The sequence below is a fragment of the Tachyglossus aculeatus genome, chromosome 12, assembly GCF_015852505.1.
Source record: "Tachyglossus aculeatus isolate mTacAcu1 chromosome 12, mTacAcu1.pri, whole genome shotgun sequence".
NCBI lineage: Eukaryota > Metazoa > Chordata > Mammalia > Monotremata > Tachyglossidae > Tachyglossus > Tachyglossus aculeatus.
In genome coordinates this window covers 36,505,859-36,512,166 of record NC_052077.1, presented here as the reverse complement: position 1 = coordinate 36,512,166, position 6,308 = coordinate 36,505,859, and positions in this window count along the sequence as shown.

Sequence of the window (6,308 nt, the reverse complement as noted above, 5' to 3'; positions counted from 1 at the left end):
GCACAGAGAAGTTAAGTGACTTGTCCAAAGTCCCACAGCTGACAATTGGCGGAGCCGGTATTTGAACCCATGACCTCTAACTCCCAAGCCCGTGTTTTTTCCACTGAGCCACGCTGCTTGTCTAAGCAGCATGGTATGTACATATGGGGTATGTACATATGGCACATATGTACATATGGGGCTGAGGGAGGGGTGAATATCACCTAACCAATGACCCCTTCTTGAAAAATCCAAGCCCATAACAGTGGCATTAATCTTGACTCATCTCTAATTCAACCCACATACACAACCTGTCACCAAATCCTGTCAGCTCTACTTTCACAACCTCGCTAAAATCCACCCATTCCTCTTCCAGCAGACCGCTACCACGCTGATCCAAGCACTTCTCCTATCCCATCTCGATTACTGCACTGCCTCCTCGCTGACCTCCCTTTCTCCTGTCTCTCCCCACTCCAGTCCGTACTTCACTCTGCTGCCTGGATCATTTTTTTAAAAAAACCTGTTCAGTCCTTGTTTGCCAACTCCTCAAGAACCTCCAGTGGTTGCCCATCCACCTCCAAACCAAACAGAAACTCTTTACCACAGGCTTTAAAGCACTTAATCACCTTGCCCCGTCCTATCTCAACTCACTAGTTACCTTCTATGGCTAGGCACACTCGCTTTGCTCCTCTAACACCATTCTACTCACTGTACCTCTATTTCCCCTGTGTCACCACTGACTCCTAGCCCACTTCCTGCCTCTGTCCTGGAACTTCTTCCCCCTTCATATCCTACAGACCGACCCTCTGTCCACCTTCAAACCCTTATTAAAATCCCATCTCCTCCAAGAGGCCTTCCCTGACTTAGCCTTCATTTCCCTACTCCCTTTCCCTTCTGTGTCACCCTTGCACTTGGATTTATATTCTTTATTTACCACATCTTCAGCCCCACAGCACTTATGTACAGGTCCATAATCTATTTTTCTGTCTGTCTCCCCCTCTAGATAATAAGGCCCTTGCAGGCAGGAAGACTTCTACCAGCTCTGATATACTGTACTCGCCCAGGCGCTTAGTGCTCAGCACACAGTATGTACTCAAAAACTATTATTAATAGATTGATTTATTTCCACCATCATCATCAATCATATTTATTGAGCGCTTACTGTGTGCAGAGCACTATACTAAGCGCTTGGGAAGTACAAGTTTGCAACATATAGAGACAGTCCCTACCCAACAGTGGGCTCACAGTCTAAAAGGGGGAGACAGAGAACAAAACAAAACATACTAACAAAATAGAATATATATGTACAAGTAAAATAAATAAATAGAGTAATAAATATGTACAAACATATATACATATATACAGGTGCTGTGGGGAAGGGAAGGAGGTAAGATGGGGGGATGGAGAGGGGGACGAGGGGGAGAGGAAGGAAGGGGCTCAGTCTGGGAAGGCCTCAAGGGTACAAGAGCCAAGAGTACAGGCAACAGAGGAGAAAACCGAGACCCGGAGATTTTAAGTGATTTTCCCACACAGCAGGTAAGTGGCATGGCGGGATTGGAACCCAGGTCTTCTGATTTCCATCCCAAGATCTTTCCACTAGATTAATGTCTGTTATATTGTTGCACCGTACTCTCCCAAGAGCTTAGTCCAGTGTTCTGCGCACAGTAAGCACTCAATATATCCAACTGACTGACTGACACTGTCATATTTGTAAACATTTGTTAGGATGTGAAAATCCCAAGCTCCCATGTATGGACGTCATATGTGTTCTCTGGAATCATTCCAGCCCCAGAGGAATGTTTTTATTTGGGGCCAAGATGACCTTCTAACTGTACTTCCCTCCCAACTCTCGTGCCTCTGCTCCCTGACTCACGCTGGGCCCCCGGCCTGGATCTCTCGCTCCCTCCTCAAATCTGGCAGACGCCCAAAGCCCTCAGAAAATCCCGCCTCCTCCAACAAGTCTTCCCCAGTTAAGCAGAGGCTAATGGATAAAGCGTGGTGCTGGCAGTCGGAGGACCTGAGTTCTAATCCCTGCTCCTCCTCTTGTCTGCTGTGTGACCTTGACAAGTCACTTCGCTTCTCCGTGTCTCAGTGACCTCATCTGCAAAATGGAGATTAAGCAACAGAATTACCCCTCTCATCAGATAGAAAGAGGGGGAGTGGTGAAAATGTTGGAGAAAATAAACCCACAGGCTGGGGAAAGAACTGAGAGAGAAGGGCTAGATTGCAAGCTCCTTGAAGGCATAGGGACCGTCTCTATATGTTGCCGATTTGTACTTCCCAAGCACTTAGTACAGTGCTCTGCACACAGTAAGTGCTCAATAAATACAATTGAATGGATGAATACAAATTTACTCCTATTTTGCTATCACATGCACAAAAATTCAATGATGTCCTACACACAGTAGATGCTCAATGGGACATTCTCATTATCACTAGTTTACCAGTTCTTCCAAAGGTTCAGGCCTGAGAGTCAGAAGGTCATGGGTTCTAATCCCAGCTCTACCACTTGTCTGCTGGGTGACCATGGGCAAGTCACTTCACTTCTCTGGGTCTCAGTTCCCTCATCTGTAAAATGGGGATTGAGACTGTGAGCCCTACATGGGGCAGGGACTGTGTCCAACCCGATTTGCTTGTATTCACCCCAGCGCTTAGTACAGTGTCTGGCATGTAGTAAGCGCTTAATTCATTCATTCGTTCATTCAATCATATTTATTGAGCATCTACTGTGTGCACAGCACTGTACTAAGCGCTTGGGAAGTACTAGATGACAACATATAGAGACGGCCCCAACCCAACAATGAGCTCACAGTCTAGAAGGGGGAGACAGACAACAAAACAAAACATGTGGACAGGTGTCAAGTCATCAGAATAAACAGAAATAAAGCTAGATGCACATCATTAACAGAATAAATAGAATAGCAGATATGTACAAGGTATGTAATGAAATGCCACAATTATTATTATTATTATTATTATTATTATTATTATTGTTATTATTATTATTATATCAGGCAGAAACTCCTCACCCTGGGCTTCAAGGCTCTCCATCACCTCGCCCTCTCCTACCTCACCTCCCTTCTCTCCTTCTACATCCCAGTCTGCACCCTCCGCTCCTCCACCACTGATCTCCTCACCGTACCTCCCTCTCGCCTGTCCCGCCATCGACCCCCGGCCCATGTCATCCCCCGGGCCTGGAATGCCCTCCCTCTGCCCATCCGCCAAGCTAGCTCTCTTCCTCCCTTCAAGGCCCTGCTGAGAGCTCACCTCCTCCAGGAGGCCTTCCCAGACTGAGCCCCTTCCTTCCTCTCCCCCTTGTCCCCCTCTCCGTCCCGCCCATCTTACCTCCTTCCCTTCCCCACAGCACCTGTATATATGTATATATGTTTGTACATATTTTTTACTCTATTTATTTATTTTATTTGTACATATCTATTCTATTTATTTTATTTTGTTAGTATGTTTGGTTTTGTTCTCTATCTCCCCCTTTCAGACTGTGAGCCCACTGATGGGTAGGGACTGTCTCTGTATGTTGCCAATTTGTACTTCCCAAGCGCTTAGTACAGTGCTCTGCACATAGTAAGCGCTCAATAAATACGATTGATGATGATGATGATGATGATTCAGGGAGAGAAAAAGAGATAGGTAAGGATAAGGAGAGATTGTCTTGTGCCTGTGGCCATTATAGCCCTTTCACTCTCCTCCTCCTCTTCCACCTCATAGATAGGGCACAGAGCAGCCACTGCAGCAAAAACAGTGGAGGAAGTATTTGAATGTACAATTGAATACACACGTACACAAGTGCTGAGGATGAGTATACTTAATTACTTGTGTTGGAAGGGGACTTAATGGGCTGATACGATGCAGATGAGGTAACTGAGGTTCAAAGACGCTAAGTGACTTTCCCACGGTCACACAGCAGACAAATGGGGGAGCTGGGATTAGAACTCAGGTCCTCTGAACCCCAGGCCTGTGCTCGTTCCACTGAACCAAGCTGATTCTATTTTGTCTCCATTATAGTCTCCTTGTCCTTGTGTCTTCCCCTTCTGATTTTCTTTTATATCTCTTATGATCTTTCTCAATCTCCTCTCTTTCTTTTTCCATGCACTCTCTACCTTTTAAACAAAAAAATGTATTTGTCAAACGCTTACTATGTGCCAAGCACCGTACCATGCACTGGGGAAGGTATGAGTTAACCAGGTTGAACAGTTTCCATCCCACAGAGGGGTCACAGACTTATAGGGAAGGGAGAACATGTGAGGCATGGAGAAGGACACTGAGGCACAGAGAAGTTAAGTGACTTGCCCAAAGTCATTACTTTCCAGGCTTGTGCTTTTTCCACTAGGCCATAATGCTTCTCTCTCTGTTTTGCCCTCTCAGTTTCCAGGTCCTGTTCTGTCTTCTCTTTTTTTTTTTCCTCCCACACGGCCCTAACTTTGATCCTCCAGGGATTCCTCCCTGCCAGGCTGGGAGTGAGGGGGCTTCTGGCCATTGTTGCTGCCATGGCTAGATGTCGGGAAGGAGGAACGCCTTATCTATTGCCCTGCCTGATGGCGCTTTGATCGAATGTGTTGTGTTGCTGACGGATGGAAAGTTAACAATCCCAACTGAGACTAAACGCTGAGGCACACACAACCCGTACAGCAAGACCTCTCTGTCACATTCGTTTAGGAGCTGAGCTGGCAAAACAATTGACTTTTATAGTCTCTGTCTCTAGCTCCTATTGCGAATGCTACGTAACAGAGGACAGATGTTCTGGAAGAGAGCTTTGGGAGACTGAACCACATGAAGATTGTAGGGATCCAAGGTCTGGACTCATCCATAAAGCTGGTCTTGGCAGAACAAAACCCCCTGGTCAAGACATGGCAAGACATCACAGTAATAATAATAATAATAATAATGGCATTTATTAAGCATTTACTACGTGCAAAGCACTGTTCTCGGTATTGGATAATGGGTATTGAGCATGTTCTGGGCCTAATTGTCCATTCTACCCCTTTTTTTTCTCCAAAAAAAGGAAGGAATTTGTTAAGCGTTTGCTATGTGTCATGCAAGCTAAGTAAGCTAATCAGGTTGGACACAGTCCCTGTTCCACATGGGGCTCACACTCTTAATCCCCATTTTCCAGATGAGGGCACTGAGACCCAGAGAAGTGAAGTGACCTGCCCAAGGTCACAAAGCAGACATGTGGCAGAGCCTGATTTAGAACCCAGGTCCTTCTGACATCCAGGCCCGTGCCCTTCCCACTAAGCCACGGTGCTTCATTTCACGCTGCTAACACTCTGTTATAACTTCAGGGATCTATGAGAACATGCCATTAAGCCACACAGAGAACTGACAAATCCACTCAGACAAATGTTTTCCCAAAAGGGATTGTGGAGAGCGAACAGACTGAGAATTTTCTACGATCATTGAAACCAAGGTAGAATAAGCTGGGTCATAGAGTCACCAGGAAGAATCACCTGCTTCTCCCCAGCTCTCTGTCTTGATTCCACCAATCCAAATTTTCAACACCCCAGACTCTCCCTTCTGTCTCCGTGTCTCTGTCTCTCTCCCTCCACATTCCCACTGACAAAATAAGAAAGCCCAGCAGCCCAGAGATAGCTCACTGAGGGACCTGCAGCGGGCGCAGGCTGCACTACTTTCATGCATTCATTTGATCCTATTTATTGAGCGCTTACTGTGTACAGAGCACTGGACTAAGCGCTTGGAAAGTACAATTCGGCAACAGAGACGATCCCTTCCCAACAACGGACTCGCAGTCTAGAAGTGGGGAGACAGACAATAAAACAAAACAAGTAGACAGGCATCAATATAAATAAATGGAATTAGATATAATTGATCAAGTATAGATAATTGATATAAATAAATATATAAATATAGATAATAAAGATCAATCTATTGATTAATAAAATCAATAGGATAATATGTACATATATGCACAACTGCTGTGCGGTAGGGAGGGGGTAGAGCAGAGGGAGGGAATCGGGATGATGGGGAGGGGAGGAAGGGCAGGGGAAAAGGGAGGCTCAGTCTGGGAAGGCCTCCTGGAGGAGGTGAGATTTCAGGAGGGCTTTGAAGGGGGGAAGTGTGCTATTGAATACTGAAACTCAGCAACTCCACAGGGAAGGGGGGAAAAAGGCTCATGGTAGCTGGAAACTGGCAAGGAGGGAAGGGAGGGAATTCTAGTGGGAGGATCCCATATGTCCTGGAGACAAGAGATGAGTCTCTTTTCAGTAGAGGAGAAGCAGCATGGCTTAGTGGAAAGAGCACTGGCTTGAGAGTCAGAGGACATGGGTTCTAATCCCGGCTCCGCCACGTCTGCTGTG